Source organism: Crocodylus siamensis, chromosome 1, assembly GCF_052110815.1.
Source record: "Crocodylus siamensis isolate JL-2025a chromosome 1, ASM5211081v1, whole genome shotgun sequence".
Taxonomy (NCBI): domain Eukaryota; kingdom Metazoa; phylum Chordata; order Crocodylia; family Crocodylidae; genus Crocodylus; species Crocodylus siamensis.
Window position 1 is genome coordinate 169,900,687 of NC_143395.1, and position 23,626 is coordinate 169,924,312.

The following is a 23,626-nucleotide window of genomic DNA, read 5'->3' on the forward strand; positions in this document are numbered from 1 at the left end:
AAAAGCCCCAAGCTTAATGCTGTTTGGGTTTTGCAGTATAACAGGGGTCAGCAACCCCTGGCACATGTACAAGAGCATGGCACATGAGACCATTTTGCTTGGCATGCCACAGCTGGCCTGGGCAACTGCCACCAGCAACAAAGCCTGGGCTACTCATAGCAGGTGGCCAGAAGGCTCTGTGCCAGCAGCAAGTGCACATGCACCTCTGGGCAGATGGTGGGGGAGGGGCCTGGGGCAGCACAACCCTGGACCCTTCTCTACCGTGTGCCCAAAGGCATGCGTGCAGCAGCCACAGCCACGGAGCTTGGCCAGGGCTCTGGAGCCTGGTGCAGCAGTTTGCGGCCTCTTTGCTGCCTGCCACAGCTGGCCCAGGCTCTGGGCAGCTGCAGCAGGTGGCAGAGAGGCTGCAAACAGTTCTAGCAGGCTCCAAAGCCTCAGCACCAGCTCTGTGCTGGTGGTGGGTGCATACACACCTCGGGACACAGGGCAGGGAAGGGGCCACTGCAGTGCAGCCCCAAGCCCTCCCCTGGTGTCTCCCTGGAGCCACTGCCAGCAACAAGGATCAGGCCCCTCATGGCTCCCCCACCACCTGCTCCTGGCATGCCAAATCAAGGCGTGGGTTAGGGTTGGGTTGTTTTTGGCACTCTAACCAAAAACATTGGCAACTCCTGCAATATAAGCCCTGGGGGATAAATGAGGCAAGAATGTGGAGGCTATGGAAGCATGCCTCTCTGGGCTCCATGCTTTCACCACGCTCAGTATTAAGCAGCCTTCCCTCCTCCCACAGATGAACATGGAAAGCTGGGGAGGGAAACCATGATGCCCTTCCATCCCCCCCAGCAAATTCTTCTGGCTAGGGAAGAGAACCCCAAATGTGGGACAAAGGCAAGGAGAGGGCCACATGACTACACCCCAGCCTGGGACCTGAATTGGGTCTCCTGGGGTCCCTGGAGCCAGCAGTGTGATGCCATGTGAGCTAGAGTCATACCCGCAATGCGCCAAAGATCTGTTGCTTCAGAGCAGACTCGATTAATCATGAGCTCGAGCTGATACAGACTGTACTGCACCATGTGCAGTTATATAAGCAGTGAAATATACATCAGTGCACAGAAAATGGTGGTGGTGCACTTTTGAACTAAAACACCTTCAATGATGTATATTTCACCATTTATACAACTGCAAGCAATACAATGCCAGGTGCTTTTCAAAGTGCCCGGCACTGTGGTGCTTGTATGTATAAAAATGCCCTTAGTGTTTAGAGGGTGCTAAGAATAATTTAACACCCTTAATGCCTGGAGGATCCTATTTTAAGTGACTTTAGAATAGTTTAAAGCATATGGAAATTTCAGTGCTTTGAAAGGTCATGGCTACAACAATGGGTCGAATATGAACTGAAGTTGAGAAGATCATTCAGGATCCTAACAAGAATGTTCAGGTTTTTTTCCCCAGAAAGATTTTTGGAATATCATCGTTACACCAGGATGTGGGCAGCTGGACCTGAGGTCACTTGGAGATTGAGGCACCAACTAGCATCAGGGTGGATGAGGACAAACCAAGGTTCAAGGCCATGGCCTGACATCACCTTTCCCCACCCCCACAATGCCCTGGGGAAGGTGTGGGGGGGTGCTGGTCCTGGTTTCTCTAAGTGATTCCTATGGAATTTTTTTAGTAAGTTGGGGGCATGGACATGTTCTTCTGGTAACTATGTGCAGTCTTTGGACCCATGTCCTTCCCAGTCTATCAAGTAGTACAACTTCCCCCATCTCCATGTTGACTCTTAAAATCTCATGCTAGACTATTACCCCACCTGTCTCTAGATTGTTACAGGTGCAGAGGGGGGAGGTTGGGTACAGTGTGAAGAGAAAGAATCCTCTATCTGTGGCTTATGTAGTAACATCTGGAATACTGAATGGATCTTTAGTGTCTAGCTGTAATTCAAAGACTAACAGGTTGACTTGGCAGATTATGCAGAAGGGACTGAGGAAACAGAAGTGCAGTATCCATAGGGCTAGCCCATGTGGAGTTATTCAGTTGACAGCCACACTTCATGCCCCATAGAATAGACAGGCCCTGCCTGATTGTGCTAGTCCACCTACCACTTACAGGATTCTTTTGCCCTTTCTGAGTGTTGCTTTAATTCCTTCTGGACTTTATGATGGTGACATACCCATTCCATAGCCACAGAGTTGTCTGAATTTCTGGGTAAGGCAGAATACAACTGCAGGGGGACCCATATTTTGCAAAGAATGGGCTTTGCCTAGTTCACAGAATCATTGAAATAAAGGGCTAGAAGGGACCTCAAAAGATCATTGAGTCCAACCTCCCTGATTGGGCAGGAATACTGATGAGATCAAGTGATCCCAGCAAGGTGTCTGTCCTCTTGAAGACTTCCAAGGTTTGGACTGCACCACCTCCTAGTCCAGATTCTGGTCACCCTTACTGTAAAAAAAAGTTCTTCCTTGCATCCAGCCTGAAACCATCCCCTAACAGTTTATGGCCATTGCTCCTTGTCCTCCCTTGGGGTGCCCTAGTGAACAGTTTTTTTCTCCTAGCTCCGAATATTCACCCCTTTACATACTTATAGATGTCCATCAAGTCCTGCCTCAGTCTTCTCTTTCCCAGGCTGAACAGTCCAGATGCTTTAGTCTTTCCTCATAAGGTTTGTCCTCCAGGCCCTTAATCATTCTTGTGGCCCTTCTCTGGACCCCTTCAAGATTCTCCATGACTTTTTGTGTTCTTGGAATTCTGCAAGTATTAGGAGTGAGAACCATTTATCCTGTTGAAATATTATTGTAACAGCAAAGTTACCGTTCTAAGATTGATAGATCCTCTTGGCTTTTTGACTCTCTGTACTTAGCCTAAAAGACCTGCAAGAACCAGAACTTGAAGCATTGGCTCTCAACTATAGAGTCTTGTGCAGTGGGCTACTTGAGCATGATATTCTTTTTGAAGTCACCAGAGCAAGTAAAACTCTTCAGTAAGTGGAACTGCTTATCAGACAAAGTATCATTAGGGTTAGGTAAAAGGGTGAAAGAATTGCCTTGTAAACTACCCTTGTGATAAAGTATTTGCAAGTGTCTTGACTGATGCTGAGGAACTGGCTGATAAGCTGCAAATTACAGTTAATATCTTATAAGAAAAACATCTCTGAGTGCAAACCAGACCTGGAGTGTTTGATTAGGAGGCCAGAAACTAATTGTCAGCTAGTCAAGAGAAGACCTTAGACAATTTTTTTTGTTATGTTTTGGAAACTGCCATAAGGCACCTTGAAAAAAAGAACACTTTACAAGCTGAGGAGCACCATAACCTTTTTGGGGTTTTGTACAATAGTTCTCAGACACTGAACGTGCTTTGTGATGAATAAAAACAGCCATGTCCTTATTCATGGTTTTAGCAAAGCATTAGAAGATGGACAGCCTAGGGAAGAGATGCACCCTAACATAAATCCCCTGGACCTTTGCAATGAATTTCAAATTCCTGGCAAGTGGCTGAAACTTGGAATTCAACAAAAAGTTGCACTGGAGCCTCTGTCCCAAACTAAGCTTCTGTCTTTGTTTCCAAAGACATCCATTGCCTTTGAAATCTAATTAATTTGCTTGCATCTGTACAAGTGGAGAATGTACTTTTTTCTAAATTTAAGCTCATAAAGACATTTGCTTTCTCCCATGGCTCAGTTTCACATAGTAGGTCTGGCTTTGTTTTGAAATGAAAGCTAAATTGTGGAGATCATTGATTTTAGAGATATCTTCCAGGTGTTTACTTGTTTTAAAGGAAAATTAGTGAAATTCACTCAAGGTACTAAATATAGTCACAAATCTTTGTAAACAAAAGTTCAAAGGCCTGGTTGGGTTTTTGATTTTTGAAGTCCTTGACATTTCCTTATATTTGTGTTATCTGTAAATGAGTGATTAATTTAATCATTTTAGTTTCCTAATTCCCCGGTAAAATACAGCAAGGGAAGGTAGCAAAAATATTTACCTTGGAAAAAACCTAAAGCCAGCACTTCACTGTTTCCTTAATAACTTTTCAGGACGGGTGAATAATCGTTTCTAACACTAATGTGTTTTTCTGTAGCTTTAGGTTCAAGAGCCAGTAACTCTTTATATTATATTGTGAAGAGACAAAGGACAGGGATTCACCCATCTCAGGTTATTATTAGTGTAACCCTAGCCATGGTGCTACTTGTGGCAACATCCAAATTCAGGCTTCTGGGGTGTCAACATAGCATCGGTCAACCGCCCAGTCCCTAAGGTTGGGGCCACCTCTCTGTGGAGTGCTTTCCCCACACGCTGGAGTACATACAGTCTAACTATTTACACAGTTAATTATTTACAAAACAGTCAACATATGAATTAAGTTAATAGCAGGACAGGATATCAATACTCTAATTGTAAAAGGCAGGTATCAATGAACTAAAACACTCTATACAAACTAAATTAAAGACACCGTCAGTAAAACTCCTCAGCTTAAACCTTGAGACTCCAGTGAAATTCAGGAGGAGCACACAGGGTTAACAAGACATCAGCTTTCCTTCACACTGGCAGCACAATAATCAGGGCTGGTGCTGCTGCTTCAGAAAGTCCTGCTCCCTGCAGCCTCATGGGGAAGAGCTCTCCTGTGGTCCAGCTGTCTGTGGTATCTGCAAAGAAATGCACTGTCCCCTTTCCACAAAAGCACCTTTCTCTAATTTCCAGACATGGTCTCTTGTGCTGATAACTGAAACAACCCCCAAATCCCAAGCAAGACCGCCCCTCGCCCTAGAGCAGTTCATCTACAGTGGGCCCACTGCACACGTGCATAGTTTAAATGGGTCCACCAACAGAAAAAAAGCCTCAATTAGGCTCTGGAGCGGCGAGAGACGTGCAGGTGAAAGCCTGCAGTGCCCCTGCTCCCTCAAGGCCCCCCAGAGACCCCCCAGCAGCCATGGGTCCCCCCAAACCCTAGCAAAGCCAGAGGTAAGCAGGGCCTGTGGTGGGATGGAGTTAACTCTTAAACAGTGGGAGGAGGCGGCTGAGTGGAGCCGCGCTGGGTCTCGCCCCACCCAGGACCCTACTTCACCCAGCCCCTCAGGGAGCCATGTGACTGGAACCACATGAAGTGTGCAAACAGGTGTGCTTGTCTGCCAGAGCATGAGTTAGTGTGGAGTTCACGCGGGGGGGTGCACAGGAGGGCTGAGGCCCTGCCTGCAAGCCCCCTAGGGTAGACAGACTCAGGCCAAGCCCACCTCCCAGCGGCATGACGGAGATGGGCACATGCCGTACCCAGAGGGTCCCCTCGGGCTCTGCAGCCCCCCCATTGGGCACCTCTGAGACGGCCACCCAGACAGAGCTGATGGTTCATCCATGCAGACAGAGCCCCTGGCTCACGGCTAGGGGGGCTGCCTGTCCCTTTTCAGGCTCTGGGGCCAGGGAGCATGGCTACCTCCCTTTGTGGGGTATGCTCCCTACTGCAGTCCCTGGCATGCCAGCTGGAGGAGCTCCAGGCCACACTCCAGAGATTGAGTGCCATCAGGGATTGTGAGCAGGAGACTGACTCCTACTACCAGGCCCTTCTCCCCCAGGAGCCGGAGGGTAGACCATGGTCTCCCTCCATGACAAGGGAGGACTCCGGGACCTCCCATTCTGTCCAGTCAGGGGGATGAACCAAGGTGGTCAAGGGTGCTAAGGTCCACCGCACCAAGGCCCCTGCCCCACCAGAGCTTAGCAACAGGTATGAACCTCTTGCAGCCCCAGCAGAGCCTGCTGAGTTGCCAGGTCCCTCAGGCAACACAGGCTTAACTGCAGTTACCGCCCTCGCTCTCTCCAAGACAAAACATAAAATGTTTGTTGTGGGAGACTCGATCCTGAGGGGGACTGAGGAGATAATCTGCCGCCCCAACCCCTTAGCCTGGGAAGTCTGCTGCTTCCCGGGGACTCGCATCTGAGACATTGCGGAGAAGATCCCTAAGCTCCCACAGCCCACTATCCCATGCTCCTTATTCATGTGGGCACCAATGACACAGCTCAGAATGCTCCCAGCCAGGTCATGAAGTGCTATAGGGATTTGGGAGCAGGGCTAAAGGGTCTGGGGACACAGGTGCTGTTCTTTTCAATCCTCCCAGTCTTGGGGTATGGGCTGAGGAGGGAGAGAAGGATCCAAGTAGTTAATCAAAGACTGTGATGCTGGTGTCATCAGGAAGGCTTTGGCTTCCATGACCACAGGCCGCTCTTTGGCGAGAGAGGCAGCAAGCTGCTGGGAAGAGATGGCCTCCACCTTTCTCCACTGGGGAGGAGGCTCTTCTCAGCCAGACTGGCTGACCTGCTTCACTGGGCTTTAAACTAAGCCCACTGGGGGATAGGGCGACTGTCGCCTCTGCTGGCCTGCTGAGCAACCCTTGCAAATCCAGCAGGTCAAGGCACTTAAGGGAGCCCACTCCTGCCCCAGCCCTGGTACAATCTGTGGACAAGGCAAGAGCCCCCAAGGGGACATTTGCCTGCCTGTACACAAATGCCAGGAGCTCGTCCTCCTGCTCAATGCAAATAATTATGATGTCATAGGGATAACAGAGACCTGATGGGACTCTACCCATGACTGGACCATGGGTATAGATGGCTATACCCTGTACAGGAGGGATTGTGTAGATAAAAGGGGCGGGGGTGTAGCTCTCTATGTTAAAGAAAGCTACACGTCCCTGCAAGCTGATGTTGGTGACCAAGGCGGATGACTGGAGACACTCTGGGTTAAAATCTGTGGGGAACATGGCAGGGGACACAACAGTGGGAGTATACGACAGACCTCCCACTCAAAGTCAAGAGTTTGACCAGGAGTTCACCCAAGAACTGGCTGAGGCCATATGCTCCAGGACCATGGTTGTCATGGGTGACTTCAATTATCCAGACATCTTGTGGGCAGATCACTCAGCAAAATCCAAGTGGTCACAAAGCTTCCTATAGTGTGTGGATAACCTCTACCTGACTTGAGACGACTACAGGCCAGCGAGACGTAAAGCGCTGCTCGACCTGGTACTGGCAACTGGGGATGACCTAATCGGTGACCTAGTGATTGATGGGAGGCTGGGTGACAGCAACCATGAGCTGATCACCTTCACCACCCACTGTAAAGCTGGCAAGTCAGTCAGCAACTCGGAAGTCCTTCACTTCAGGAAAGCCAACTCTGACAAGCTCAGGAGGTTTGTCAGTGAGGCCCTAAAGGACTGTGACCCCAGGGAGAGGGGAGTTCAGGAAGAGTGGTTGCTCCTCAAGGGAGCAATCCTCAATGCACAAGCTAATTCTATTCCATCTCAGAGGAAAGGCAGCAAGAGGGCACAGCAGCCCCCCTGGCTCTCCAGGGATCTAGCAGACCTCCTGAGGCTAGAAAGAAAGGCCTATAAAGAATGGAGGATGGGATTCACCTCCAAGGAGGAATATTCTGTATTGGTCCAGTCCTGCAGGGAGCAAACCAGGAAAGCCAAGGCTGCAACTGAACTCCAACTAGCTTTGAGTATCAAGGACAATAAAAAGTCCTTTTTCAGATATGTGGAGAGCAGGAGGAAAAGCAAGGGCAACATGGGACCTCTGCTGAACCAGATGGGACAACTGACAACTGCCCAGGAAAAAGCCAACCTATTAAATGGGTACTTCGCGTCAGTCTTTCATCAGTCCCATGGGATGCCCATGCCCACTACGGGACAGGGAGATCTGGGTGAGGGAGATCCCCTGCCCTCCATCAGTGCTGACCTCATGAAGGAACACCTTGAGAGGCTGGATACCTTCAAGTCAGCCAGCCCTGACAATCTACACCCCAGGGTACTCAAGGAGCTGGTGAGCAACATAGCCCAGCCCCTGGCATGGATCTTTGAAAATTCCTGGCACTCTGATGTAGTGCCCGAAGACTGGAAGAAGGCCAATGTGGTGCCTATCTTCAAGAAAGGGAGGAAAGTGGATCTGGCAAATTATAGGCCCATCAGCCTGACTTCTATCCCAGGGAAGATCTTAGAAAAGTGTATTACAGAGGCCATCCTTAATGGACTGGCTGAAGCCAACATCCTGAGGGATAGCCAGCATGGGTTTGTTGTGAGTACGTCTTGCTTGACCAATCTCATTTCCTTATATGACCAGGTGACCTATCACCTGGACAAGGGAGAAGAGATTGATGTTGTATATCTTGACTTCAAAAAAGCCTTTGATCTGGTATCCCATGGTCACCTCTTGGTGAAATTGGCTAGTTGTGGCCTTGGGTCCACCATGATCCGCTGGCTGAGAAATTGGCTCCGTGGCCAGACCCAGAGGGTGGCAATTGATGGAAGTCAATCATCATGGTGGCCTGTGACCAGTGGGGCCCCCCAAAGCTCTGTCCTATATTGGACCTAAATTTTTCAACATCTTCATTAATGATGTGGGCATTGGAGTCAGAAGTGGACCAGCCAGCTTCACTGATGACACCAAACTTTGGGGCAAAGCATTCACACTGATCTGGACAGGCTCAGGAAATGGACAGATGAGGACATGATGGTGTTTAACACTAAAAAATAAAAGGTTCTTGAACTTGGGAGGAAAAACCTGCAGCATGCTTATAGGCTCGGCAGTGCTACGCTAACTAGCACTATGGAAGAAAGAGACTTGGGGGTCATCATTGACCACAAGATGAACATGAGGCTGCAATGCGATCCTGCGGCTAGTAAAGCGACCAAAACACTGGCTTGCATCCATAAATGCTTCTCAAGCAAATCCCGGGACGTCATTCTCCCCTTGTACTCGGCCTTGGTGAGGCTGCAGCTGGAGTACTGCATCTAGTTTTGGGCTCCACAATTCAAAAAGGATGTGGAGAAGCTTGAGAGAGTCCAGAGAAGAGCCACGCACATGATCAGAAGTCAGGAAAACAGACCTTACGATGACAGGCTGAAAGCCATGGGGCTCTTTAGCCTGGAAAAGCGCAGGCTCAGGGGTGATCTGATGGCCACCTGTAAGTTTATCAGGGGTGACCACCAGTATCTGGGGGCACATTTGTTCACCAGAGCTCCTCAAGGGATGACGAGGTCGAACGGTCACAAACTCCCGCAAGACTGTTTCAGGCTGGACATAAGGAAGAATTTCTTTACTGTCCGAGCCCCCAAGGTCTCTAATAGCCTGCCACGGAGGTGGTTCAAGCACCCACATTGAACACCTTCAGGAGTAAATTGGATGGTTATCTTGCTGGGATCCTATAACCCCAGCTGACTTCCTGCTCTTTGGGCAGGGGGCTGGACTCGATGATCTTTCAAGGTCCCTTCCAGCCCTAATGTCTATGAAATCTATGAAACCCTGGGCTTATCACCCATCAGGCTGGTTCTCAGTTAACTCTTCCCAGAGCCTTCCCAAATCAACACCCTGCCCTCCTGGCAAGTCTACCTTTCCCCTCCATGCGGGTCCCTCTGCCCCACAGACAGAAAACAGATGCCAGGTTATCTTCTCCCCATCACTAAGGGCAGGCTCACTTCACAGGCAGGCTGCAGGGTGGTTCTTCCCTGAGCTCTGTGGTCCCAGGGCTCCCTCCCTTCTCTGAGCCTGGCTGATTCCCTCCCCTCTCCTGCCTTAGAAGCCAATCAAGCACATGCATATGCTCTTGCAAAACAACTTTCTGCAAGCTTTTCCACTCTGCTTTTGCAGGGATCCTTAGCCCTGTTGCAAATTCAGCTATAGCTATTACATTAGTGATGCTGATACCCAAATATCTGTCCCTTTTAGGGGAGACTGAACTTATGAGTCAGGAGGTGCCTGGAACGTTAATGAAAGGCATCCAAGAGATCATTTTCTCCCACTTTATGCATTCAAATATTAAAATAAAATACACTTGCCCTGATATATACATTCTAGTAGTAAAATTCAGATGAACCCTTTTCAGTGTTTATAATATATTAATTGCATTGATGTATGTAATACACTAGAGCTGTTGGGTCTACCTTTAAGTGTACTATTAAAAACCATATATACTGTATATACACTATTTCTCAAGCAGAGAGACAGAGTGCATCTGAAGGCTTTTAATTGCAATAATAAAAATTAATAATAAACTGTGTAAAGTATAAACTACCATGGAAATTGCAGAGGAAAATGATGATCTGTGTATTACAGGCATAGTTTACATGTATGTTACAGTTTTACTTAGGTTTACTTAACATTTTTATGAAAAGATGAATTTACGGGTTAGGAAATCTAGTGGGCTAATGTACCATCTTTTTGTCTCTGGAGGGTTGAAATCAAATTTGATTTTGGTCATAACTGAGATGGGCTTGGTGGACCTCATTTCTTAGTGACTTTCAATACTACAAAAGACAACAAGGTGTCCTTTTTTAAATACATAGGGGGCAAAAAGAAGGTTCCAGGTAACATGGGGCCCCTGCAGGACACGCTAGGAAATTTGGTCATCACACCAGATGACAAAGCTAATATATTTAATGATTTCTTTGCCTCCATTTCCCTAAGCAGGGACCAGAACAGCCACCCCACCTCTGGGTCCCCCTTAGACCCCAGAGGAGGCGCACCTAGGCCAAGGGTCAGGGAGGATTAAGTCAGTGAACTTCTGGGGGGACTGGATGTATTCAAATCAGCTGGTCTGGACAATCTCCACCCTAGAGTACTGAGGGAATTAGCTGCAGTCATTGCGGGACCCCTGGCACGTCTTTACGAGCACTCGTGGTGCTCTGGTGGGGTGCCAGAGGACTGAAAGAGGGCCAATGTGGTTCTCACCTTCAAAAAGGGGAGGAAGAAGGACCCGGGAAACTATAGGCCAGTTAGTCTTACCTCAATCCTGGGCAAGCTTTTTGAGAGAATTATTCTGGCTCATGTCCACGAGGGGCCAGCAGGAGAGATTATGCTTAGGGGCAACCAACATGGGTTCATTAGAGGCAGATCCTGTCAGACCAACCTGGTAGCCTTTTACGACCAGGTCACCAAATCCTTAGATGCAGGGGTAGCAGTGGACATAGTCTTTCTGGACTTTCAGAAGGCCTTTAACACTGTGTCGCGCCCCATTCTCATAAAGAAACCGGGGGACTGTGGTGTCGACACCTACACAGTCAAATGGGTCGCCAAATGGCTGGCACCCAGAGAGTGGTAGTGGATGGGTCATTTTTGACCTGGAGGGACATGGGCAGTGGGGTTCCACAGGGCTCGGTCCTCGGGCCCACACTGTTCAACATCTTCATCAGTGACTTGGACAAGGGGGTAAATAGCACCCTGTTCAAATTTCCTGATGACACTAAGATGTGGGGGGGATGTGGGCATGCTAAAAGGGAGGAATAGGCTGCAATCAGACCTAGATGGGTTACAGGGGTGGGCAGAAGAGAATAGGATGGGATTCAACACTGACAAGTACAAGGTGATGCACCTGGGGAGGAAGAGCCAGCACCATACCTACAGGCTGGGGAACTCCCTTCTCGTCAGTACAGAGGCAGAAAAGGATCTTGGAATTATCATTGATGCCAAGATGAACACGGGCCAGCAGTGTGGGGTTGCAGTCAGGAAGGCCAACCTCACCTTCTCATGCATCCACAGATGCATCTCAAGCAGATCCAAGGAGGTGATACTGCCCCTCTGTGCAGCACTGGTCAGGCCGCAGCTGGAGTACTGTGTCCAGTTCTGGGCACCGCGCTTCAAGAGGGATGTGGACAACATGGAGAGGGTCCAGAGGAGGGCCACTCGCATGATCAGGGGGCAGCAGGGCAGGCCCTACAAGGCAAGGCTACAGGACCTGAACCTGTTCAGCCTCCACAAGAGAAAGCTGAGGGGGGATCTAGTGGCCTGTTACAAACTAGTCAGGGGGGACCAGCAGGCACTGGGGGAGTCCCTGTTCCCTCAAGCACTACCAGGAGTGACTAGGAATAACGGTCACAAGCTGGTAGAGGGTAGATTTAGGTTAGATGTCAGGAGGCGCTACTTCACTGTCAGGGCGGCTAGGACCTGGAACCAGCTTCCAAGAGAAGTGGTGCTGGCTCCCACCCTGGGGGTCTTTAAGAGGAGGCTAGATGAACACCTTGCTGGGGTCATTTGATCCCAGTACTCTTTTCTGCCATGGGAGAGGGTCGGACTCGATGATCTGCTCAGGTCCCTTCCAACCCTACAAACTATGAAACTATGAAAACTCACAGAATTTGGTATAATTTAGAATCTTTATAAACTGACTAAATCAAATACGTCTAGCATAAGCTTTCATAAGCAGAGGGTTTGCTTCACCAAATGTTCTGAAGGGACTGCAGAAAGCAGACTTGCTAAATAGAAAGCAGTGAATAAAATACAATGGTTTGGGAGCAGGGGAGGAAAAACAAGGGGGCACTGCTGAGAGAGGCAGGGTGGGTAGGAGAGAGAAAAACAAAGCAGTTAATACACTGGTAGAGCACAGGGTTTATAAAAATGAGTCCAGGTAATGTGGAAGAACCCATAGTCTCAGTTTAGAGCATACTTAACACCATCCAGTCTGTGGATGATTTCTTATTCTACAATTTCCCAATCAATTTCATCTTTAAAGTTTTATTTTCTAAGAGCAGCCACTTTGAAGTTACCAATGGAATGTCCAGGGAGAACATGTTCTGCCACAGGGCTTTATGTATTTCTGGAACTGATTTCAAATTGGTGTCCATTCATTCTTTCATGTAGAAATAGCCCCATCTGTCCATTGTAGACAACAGAAGGGCACTTTAAATAGGTGATGGTTTATATGACATTAGTAGAGGAGCAGGTAAATGAACCTCAGATGTTATAAACCATGTTTATTTGGTCCAGCAATGATGTGGTCAATGTTGATGAGGGGCACAACTGGCCTGTGGATCTGGAACAAAGTCTGGTGATGAATGTGTTATCAATGTACCTTGAGGATACCAGGGATTAGAGGGCAGGTATGCTCATGAAGGACTCATGAATCATTGTTCATGAGCCTCTAAGATCATGAAAGAGGGTATACTAAAGCAAAGTGAAATTGGAAAGGTTCTGTCTGACTCAGTATAACTTTAGCATTGCTAACCGAATGACAAGAGGGAAATCGATTAGTTGTTGCCACGTTTGTCAATCAGGCACTATTAAAATGGTTCCCACAAATACAATTTTTAAATTAATTTATTATTAAATAAAGGAGTAAATAACAATGCAATGAAAAATTAAAGAGAATTAAATAAACAGCAATTTCCAACCTATGATTTTGTCCTTTTCTAGTATAACAGTCTATGTTAGCATTTTTATACTACAAAATTAGGGCCATTGTGGTAAGTGACTTAACACCACTGTAGTTATAGTTTGAAATTTCTTTCTGTATCTGCAAAGGGCCTGGTTCCAGCCTTTCTTTTCAGAAAAGCTAGTAGCCAGCATTTTTGCCTGTGGCACAAGAACTGTATTTGATTGTAGTTGGAATCAGCAGAGTGGCTGAGACTGACTCAAATGCACAGAAGCTGATTGATGAAGCATGATGCATCCCTTAATTAAGCAGAAGCTACTAATAAAAATGAACTTACTGGTTGATTTGTGTGATTCTTGCAAAGTGGCCATATGCACTGCACAATGATAGCAGGAAAGGGTGGCATGTAGCTGATGCTGGTAGGCTCCTAACATAGGAATCTTGTTAAAAGAGAAAGTTTGGGTTATGCCATATTATCCAGTGCCCCTTAGGTACCTTTGCTTCCACTGTAAGATCCCCTTTGCTCCTATTATTGGTAACATTGTAGCATTGTGTTGTGCCTCCATTGCTGCTATCAATCATCTTAATACATCTGATCATTCTTTAGCATGGCTTTTTTTGATAAAATTCCTTGAATCTACATTTCTTGTGTTTTGGGTGGCTTCCCTTTTCTGAGTAGGGACTTCATCACAATGAAGACTGAGAGCTCTGAGAGGTCCAGATTTGTTTCCTTGTGTTTATGAACATTTCTGCATTGTAGCAACCTGAATGGAGCTTAAAGAAGAATGCAGGCTACAGGAGGGAAGTTTTTGGATTAGGCACCAAAAATCAGTCTCTGCATATGGTCAGATTGCGAAGGGTAGTCGCAGCACTTCTGTAAATACCATATTTACTCACATACAAGATAAGATTTGTGTTTTTTTCCCCTTCAATCTCCTTGGGGGGGGAGGGGGGGGAGGAAAGAGAAGCCCCTCATCTTATGTTCACATACAGAGAAACCACGTTAAAATTATTGTCCATCTTTGAGCTGCTGCTAAAACCAGCCTGTGCTCAGTAATGGAAATAAGCTATGAAGTTGATTAAATGCAACAAACACTGAGCATGACTATAAAATATATACATGGCCTATAGTGGGCAAACATACTGCTGAGACCCTTTTTTGTGTGGCCCTTTGAAAGAAGAAAAAAGAAGCAGTTGCTCCCCCAGGAGGGAATAAGCACTGAGCCTCAAGTTACTGCATACTCAGAGAGACTGGAATAAACTCTAACACCCTTCCCTGGTGCTAAAAATAGTAATGGGAGCCTATCACAAGGACAGATTAGTACTATCCATCTGAATAATATATATATGGTAATGTCCATTCAGCACAGTCTCCCTCTCTACTGGCTCTTTTTCAAGCCATGGTGAGCCACTACATTGTATATTTTTTTACTTTCTCTTCACTCCCACTGCTGAACTGCGTCTTTCTTTCCCATTTCTAATGGTTCCTGTTTCTTCACCAGCCTTAAATGTCTGACAAACATCATCAAATGGGGCCCTAAACAGTTTATCCAGAATCCCTCTATCAACCCTTCTCTCAGCCTGGTTTATATGATTTTTTAGGCTCCACCCTCCATGAGGTGAAGCTGGACCTGTTTGCCCTATGACCCTCTGCATATAACATTTTGGAGGATCCTAGGACTCATGTCATGACAAGAATACCCAGTTTTTAATGAATGGGGCTAATTAGCATGTAAAGCCTTTAGTGTGGGGGAGGAAGAGGTATCTGGAGTATACACACATGTTGAACAGTGCTGAGCTTTGGGGTCACTATGACCTGAAATGCTGTTGACTTTACTGGGGCCCAACGCAATGAAGTAAGTCATGAGCCTTTTGGTTTTGGACTAATATCATGCATAGTATTCACTCTATAGAAGTAAGTGCTAAAGTGCCACGTGTGTTCATGGAGTAGCTGTACTAAAGCTTACAACACCTTCAAAAAGGGTAAATTGCATTAAATCTGGGTGAACTTATTCTGTGGGTACTCTATGCAAATTACTACAGCTATGTTTATTTCAAGGTCAGTTTTGTCAAATTTGCTTTTCCTTCCATGTGCTCAGGAAGAGGAGGGTCTGATAGAAAAGAGAGGAGGAAGGGGCTGAAGAGGAAAAAAGCGGTGGGGGACAATGGGCTAAGGGGCTGATCCCCCATTTTTTTGTTTTTTCTGCTGTAGCAGGGAAAGGGGAACAAATTAAAAACAAACCCCCAATAATTAGATTCTATACATAGAAAATTATATCAAACATAAATTTTCTATCTATAGAATCTAATTACTGGGGGGGATTGTCTTATAATCACAATTGTCTTATATTTGAGTAAATGTGGTAGCTCTTTAAGGAAGAGCCAGTTCAGTTTTAGAACCACATGGAGTCCTTTCACCTCATCCATCATGCAGTACATGAAATATGATGGCATATGGGTCTCTAGTGAGACCAGCAGCAAGGAAGAGAAAATTTAGAAAGAGAGCAGGACAACACCATGAAAAAATTGGGCTACCAGGAATGGTGGATTTCCAAACAAAAAGAAGAATGGATGCCAAAACTGATTCTGAATATGACATTGAACATGGTGAGCAAAGATGAGAAAATGAAGACAATTTTTTTTTGTTATCTCACTACAGGCAGGGAAAATTAAAGAAATGAGTGAATATTAATACTGTTGGAAGAAATAATGCCTGAAGCACCTAGTAAAGGTATTTATTTGGTCACAAATAGAATGAGACTGTGTAAAGAAAAAAAATGTTATCTCCGGACAAGAAGCAAAAGAGAAGATCTAAGGATCCTGTTATCCCAGCCAACTTTGGAGGCCATAAAGATTCCTAATTAAAGGCAGGATTGTTAAGGGATATATGATTGCAGCTTTTAAGAGAGACTGTTGAGAGAAATGCCTCTAACTAGCAAGGGCAGATAAAATATCCAGAGAAGGATCATAACAATAATAGTCTTGAGTGCAAAAATTGTAAATATACAGGGGCTTAACCATGCATTTTGTGGAAAGCAACATGGAAAGCATAAAAAATTTCCCATCTTATAGGTGAAAATGGGAAAGGGACCGGAAACATAATTGCTTTGTCCCATCACTGCAATACTACATGCAGTAGGTAAGGATATAGAGGCTCTAAGGCTAAATACAGACAGTCAAAAAGCCCAAGGCTGAATCTATTCAATCTTCACAGGTTAGTCTAAGCTGCACAGATTGAACTGATAAGCAAGTGAACACACATTTACTTTTGATTCCAAAAATGCAGCCACATGCCTGCAGTGGCCCAGGCCAGACACCAGAGGGCACTAGAGCATGCCTCCCTGCCTATTACTACTTTAACGTCAGGGACTGACTTCCAAGAACACTGTTCCCAGCTGCTCCTTGACATCATCTCTTCCCCTCGCCCCCTCCCTGAGTGCCACTTACCTTCTGTCACAGCTCAGGCTTTCACTTGGCCAGAGAGCAGTGGCTGTAGCAGCAGCTCCCATCCCAGCTCTGGATCTGGCCCAATCTAGGACCAGGGCTGGGGCTGTTATTGCCATAACCACTGCTTCTTGGTCAGGTGGGGGTGGGAGCAGGGCAGGGCCAGAGCTGGGGCTGTGACTGAGGGTAATCGGCAGTGGTAGGTGGACAGGTGTTGTGTGTGGGGTGGTGCCAGGACAGTGCAGGAGATGCAATCTCCAGGGGGTGTAGGCATAGAAAGGCAGGGAGCAAAGGACCAAACAGTGGAGGGACACATGGTGCAGGAGGGTGCTGGCACTGTGGGGTGGGGAGGACCAGTGGCAGTGCAAGTGGAGTGGGGGGCAGCAGCAAGTGGGCACCACAGAGCAGGGCAGGCAGCAGGGGAGGAGTTGATAGTGGATATATGCAATGGTGGGGGAGGGCAAGGAGAAGGGAACAGGCCACTTGACTCCTCCACTGCCTGGCCTTTCTGCTCCCCTGCTGCTGCTGCTTGCCCAGCTGCAGTGATAGGGGAGGACAAATTTAAAATGGTCTTCCAACAATTAGATTCTAGATATTGAAAATTATAACAAATTCAAACATTTCCCATGTATAATCCCTTATTACAGGGGGGTCATCTTAAATTCAAAGTCATCTGGGATTCAGGTATATCTGGTAAGCATTACATCCTTTGATAGCAGTAAATGTGTTACATCTGTGTATGCTTATTGGTCTGTATCTATTTCTTGTTCTGTATTTTATATGTAAATGGCAAAAAGCTCCTACTCAGAACTGTTTACACTTAGTTTGCACAGTACCCAACAAAGTGGGAGTAAGCAGACTTTAATGTAAATGAGAAATGAGTCCAAAATTTCTCCTTCACTTCAGCTGTATTTACTCACTTATAAATATAAAAAACCTACTTCTGCTCTTTAGCTATTTTACCTGCTTTTATAAGCTGTTTTTATGTGGGTTTTTTCTAGATAGTCTACTCTGTTGTTTGATTTCTCTTTTGTACTGTCCATTTTAAGATCTTGCACTTTAAATCAAAATTATCCAAACAAAACACTAAATTACCACATAGAATTGCACTGTGATCTTTTAGGAAATCTCTTTGTCTGTTTTTCTGTTTTTTACTTTGCAGCTCATTCATGCTTCAAACTCCAGGTTTCAACCAGAATCTAAAAAAGTTGTTTGCCAAACAGTACTATGATTCTTCCACACTGTTACATTTAATTAGGGTTTCTAATTAATCTTCTCTGTGTATTACACTATATCCAGCCATCAATATTAATAAAATCTTTGCTTACTTTGAAGACTCTCTGAAAGTTTTCATTTGGAAAACTAGACCATCTGGCCTTTCTACCTCACTAGGATTAGATTCTGGGTAAAGTGTATTCCATCTGTTTCTGAGATTCTTGTAGACTGTGTATATGAATGTGTGTTGGGGGCAAGACTGAAGAGGGATTTCATTGACAAGATAGTTGAAATAAAATTGAATCTCTCTGGGGTCTCTTCTATGTTATATAGAGAAGCATCCAGATTTGTTTTTCCTCTTAGAAATGTTATCAGTGTCTCTTCAGGGGAGAATTTATGTGTTTCAATAAAGTTTGCTTATCCGCTAGATACAGTAGTGTCGAGTCTTTCACTGGGAATACATCACGATACCGAGTAGATTGAGTTGGTATTACTGAAATGGTGAGCCCTATTTTATACAGCAATGTCAGAAGGTGGCTCCTGGGAACCCCTTTTTAAACTCAGCCACACAACTGAAAAGCTGGTTAGGTTCATTTCTTTTCTCTCTTAAGGTGTTCCCCAGAGGTTGCTAAATCATCTTTGACAAAGGTGAACTGATGTAAAAATACTTTTGAAGAGTAAATTGTAGTGCCTTTGGAGCGTACTCATTTGCACCAAAGGTCAAGTATGTTAAAGAAATTGTCTCAGCCTTGGCTTCTAAAAATACACACAAGTAACTTCATCCCACATACTTTATCCCCTTTAATCTCCATCTCAGAATTACATGAATTGAACATTGGGCTCTTCTAAAAAAAAGTACAACTATGTCTAGCAAATTTGGGGGGGGGGTTATATTTGTCATTGTTATTGCTTCCTTGAAGCAGTGTAAGGTGAGTTTTTAAAAAAAGGATAAAAAATGACTGGATTTCTCAGACCTCCATTTCTGTTCTTCTTCCCACAAGCATTCAGAATGGTCTTATGCCTCATAGGATGAGGCAAACTGAGGTCCAGTTTCTAATCCAGTCTATATCTTGGCTTTCCTGTATGACCTTGCCCAAGTCACATGGGATGAACAAAGAGATAAATAAGGATTTAGGGGCAGGGAGGGGAAGCAAAAGGTTTGATTCAAACCAGTAAACTGGAATCTGGTTCTAATATAGTATTATGATTTCAAAATTTTGTATTTTTCCTTTTTTTTTTTGGTTTGGATTGGATACAATTGAAATCTCTAACAGGTAGTTGTTTCTAAAGCTTTCACTCAGTAATGTGGGATTTCTGCCCTGCCCAGTGGGAGAGTTCTTGGAGTTCAATTTTATTTGTGATTATTTCTCACCATTTTGATGTGGAATCAGGTAATGGCTTGCAAGATTTTATTGCTATGAACTTTCATACAGCCTTGAACCCCGGTTGTGGCCTACATCTTAATGGAAAGCAAAATCTACCTTCCTGACCCATCTTTATTTGAACAAAAATAAATTTTTAATGGCTACAACTGCTGGACTCTATTTATTTAAAAACATCATTAGGAGAAATTAATACGCTTCAGAGTGATTGTACTAACAGCATTGCAGTATGCTGATGTAGTTTAGTTTGTAACTTACACAATGGTGTATCCTCTTTGTTACAAGAAGCAATGAGGGAACGTCAAAAGGCCTGGAATTTATTTGTGATTCAGTTGAGCATAGGGGGCATGAGTGCACTAATCCCAAGCATATTTAATCTTGAGAAAAGAAGGATATTTCTGACACTTCTCATTCTTGTCCCACTGAAACCCAGAATGGCAGTATTTGTTTAAAATTATTTCAGTATTTTATTGAAGATGAGAGCAAAAGTATAGGAGATTTCTTTTAATCTGTCCATTTGCTCTATGCTTAAGTAAGTGAGTCTTGTAGCTCAGAGGTTGCATGGTAGTAGGAAACTGTCAACCCTCTGGATCATGTACACCTAAGAGGTCTAGTCAGGTGCCTGATGAATCCACTTGCAGCTGACCAGACAGATTTGAGAGTGACACAGCTTGTTACAAGTTTCAAAGAACCATATGTTGTCTTGAGTTGGAGTCCAAATTTATAGCATGCTGCTTTCTTCTTTCTCACTTTGTTTCTTCCCTCTGGATCAAAATCACTTTATGTGGAGCTGCACCCAGTGCTAGATGTTCCCTCCAGATCAGATGGGATTCTGCCTTTCTCCCAGCTTTCTATGTTGATGCATACTTTATGCTATCTGAAAATGCATACCTTACCTCCAACATACTTTATCCCCTTTAATCTCCTTCTCAGAACTACATGAATTGAACACTGGGCTCAATTCATGTAATTAATTTGCAAATGCAGATAGCAAATTAACCACGCACCCGTTGTGTGGTACCAAGTTAACAAAGAACAGGAGAGAGAGAGAAAGTTTTGAACAACAACATGCATTCTGCTCATGAATATATGGAAATATTAACTACAGCTTAGAGTAGGTGTTTGGAACTTACCTGGTACACAGCAGTAATTTTCATTATTAATGGGAGATTTATGGAGTTGTCATTGACTCATGGAGAAAAATTAACTGTTCTTGATCAGTGTTTCCAACATAAAATGCATAGGCTTGCTTTCCATCAATAGTAGGAAGGCATGCCTGCTTTTCCTGCCTGTTTTCTTTTTGAGAAAACATATTTACTGTGACCAATTCAAGAAAAATCACATTCTCCGTGCTCAAGCATCACTACTTCAGTTTTCTAAGGAATGATGATAATCTACACTAAATCTACACTAAATTTTGTCCCAAAACTCCACATCAGTCCAGTTTTCAGAAACATCTTCTTGTTGCTACTGGTGTTTCTTGTGCTCAGGTAAAGCTTGATGCCTCATGAGGGAGCATGCAATCATGCCTTTGCTGACAATCACCATAGGAAGCAGCTTTATATTCTCCCTGAGCTTCACAGAAGACTCTCTGGTAGTTATTGCCTTGGAAATGGCTCAGTCAGCACGTCATTGGGATCCTCTTGCCCTAAGTCTTCTCCAGCTGTCCTATCTATGTAATGAGTCATCCCAGCTGCCCTGCCTATTCCCTGCTTTTAGGTGCTTACCCCATCGCAGTTTGCTCAAGGTGGACTTTCTACAGGTACCGTAGTAAAGCATCACTGTCTATACATGTGCCTATATTAGGGTGCAGCAAATGAATTAACTTTACTGTAGGATAGTACTGTCCTACAGTGGAGTAGTTTGGTTTGTTTGGGGTTTTTTGTTTTTTGTAAAAATATAAGCCTTTATATTTATGTCTAGATATAGATATATAAAGGTTATATTGATAGATATAAATATAAAACCTTTATATCTATCTATCTATCTATCTAAAGGTTTTAGATCTAGATAGATACCTATATATAGATATATACAGCTTCTAGTCACCATTCATTCTAGTCACTTACCCAACAGAGGAAAACCCATGCATCTGCTACAATATATGCACTAGCAGAATGGCACTCCGGTCCACAAGACATCATTTACTTCCACCCCCTTGTCTCTTAGTCTAGTACCTGAATACCAGGTTTAAAACTCAGTTCATTTTCTGTTGCTTTTGCTGGAGGACCCACTGTTGCTGTCATTGCTGCTGTCCTCATCACTGTCTTCTGATCCAGTTGTCTTAATGTCCTCTTCGCTATCACTGTTTCTTTCCCCACGGGGTGGGGGGGGTCTTGAAAGAGCCTATGCTAAGTATTTCCAGGTGGAATTGGCTATGCCTTCACTGTCCTCTGCTACCGATTTCTGGTAGTAGGGCTGGAGTTTGCTCAAAGCCATTTTAACACAGTCTACCACCTCAAGGTCCATGTGCCTGTACATCAGAAGGTTCCTGGACTTCCACAGGGTGCTCCTGACACAGGATATGAACGGATCTAAGTGAGCTAATGGGCTGCCCTGGTGTTTAGTCATGCGTCTGTACAGTGCCACCTCTCTTGACAGCTGTCCGACCTCTGTGTCTGCTTTGCAGAGCCACTTTACCTTCTTCCACGCTTCCTTGTCGTCCAAGCAGAGCCAAAGTAGTTATGTACACTGAAACATATGTGTAGACTGTGACCAGGAGTGGCTAGGGCACGAGGGTGCTACAATGCGGGGCTTGCCTGCTGGCTAGCTCCTCACTATAGCTCCCTCATACCCCAGTTAGCCCTCCTGCAGCATGTTGAGCCAAAGTGGAGCAGCCCCGGGCTGGCAGGCTGACCCCCCCAGGTCCCCTGCCAGCCAGGGATGTTCCACTCCAGCTCAGTGTGCTCAGTGTCCCAGGCTCACATGTAAATGCTGCACTTGGGAGCAATAAACTCTGGTGTGAACTGCGCCAGAGTTTATTCCTACATGTTAATTAGGTTTTGCCGGCAGAATAAGTCAGAAATGAGGGTTAACTTAAACCAAGATTTTGAGTATTAAGGAATTTTTAAATAGTTTGGATTTGGCCTCAAACTCTATAGTTCATTAGTTTTTAAGTAGTGAGGAGCAAACCATGAAATAGTTGAGTAAGTCTGTAAAATATTTGTGGTGGAATCTGAGATCTCAGAAGAACAACGTAGTCTAATTTCCAATAGAGATGAAAATATCACCAGAACATGCCTTTCTTAATGGGTATTTTAATTTATTTTATTGTATTGGCTAAACCTGTGGTTTTCAGGAAAAAATGAAAAAGGAAACAAACTGAGAAACACAAAAGTTTTAGTCTAAGCAGTTCTTATTTTGTCAAAACAAATTTGCCCACCATGGTCTATTTCCTGGTTAATTTATTTTGCTAGACAAGCCTTTATCTGCAAAAAAATTAGTAATGGGTGAATGCATTTGCCTAGTTTGAACCCCGTCAAGCACTGTGAGTTTCAAAGTCCAAATTGAATTTGAGCATCATCAAGTTCACGTTTCACTCAGGAGAAAGTGTGTGTGTGTGTGTGTAAGGGAGAGAGCAAGAAATGTGAAGATAAGCAGGCTGAGCATATTTAATTAAAGAATTGGGTGAAATCTGAATCACACAGGGAGGAGAAAAGGGAGGAGAGAGATCTTTTGGGATAAATGTACGTATTACATGAGTCATATCTTACTCTCCTTATTATCAGCAGTTTTTAAATTCCTTCCCTTGATCTTCAGTGGGGGGACCCCTCAGAAGCTTAGGATTGGGTCTATTGCAGGAAGCTCTGTGCTGCAGTGTGGCTTTGAGAGGGTGTATTTATCTCCTCGCTTGCACTTTCTGCAAAACAACTGTTGTTATTTTTTTAAGTGGAGTGGGGAAGTATCTCCCTCATGCACAGTGGGGAGAGAAGCCATTGGTTAATACTACAGGAAAGAGGGATTACGAATTCACAGAATCCGTGAACTCCAAAAAACAGTTGACAAGGGTCACAGATCTTCAAGCTCAGTTGCGCTTGCCTGCCCTTCAAATAAAATCACTGGCAAAATGCCTAAGCATCACAAACTGTACATAGCTGCCTTCTACAGGGAGAAAAATCAGGAAATATGCCCTAGCTCTATCCCTCTACTGTTGATCCTCTTTTTAGTTCGGGCAGCAGCAACCTGCTGGTATGCTTTGGGACCAGGAGAGCGTGAGTTCTGTTCCAGTTGCTGCCATGAAATTCCAAGTGGCAACGGTGTGGGGGGCATTGTGACAACCATGAAGTTCCTAATTGGCTGCAGATTTATTACAACAAGGGTTTTTAGGATGCGAGAGATGGGGCTAGGTTAAATATAGATGCAACAGACGCTCCTTGTCATTTTAGTTAATATTATACTTGAAGAGGAATAACGATCTTCACTGTAAAAATATTATATTGAAAAAAAAAGGATGGCTGCACTTTGAA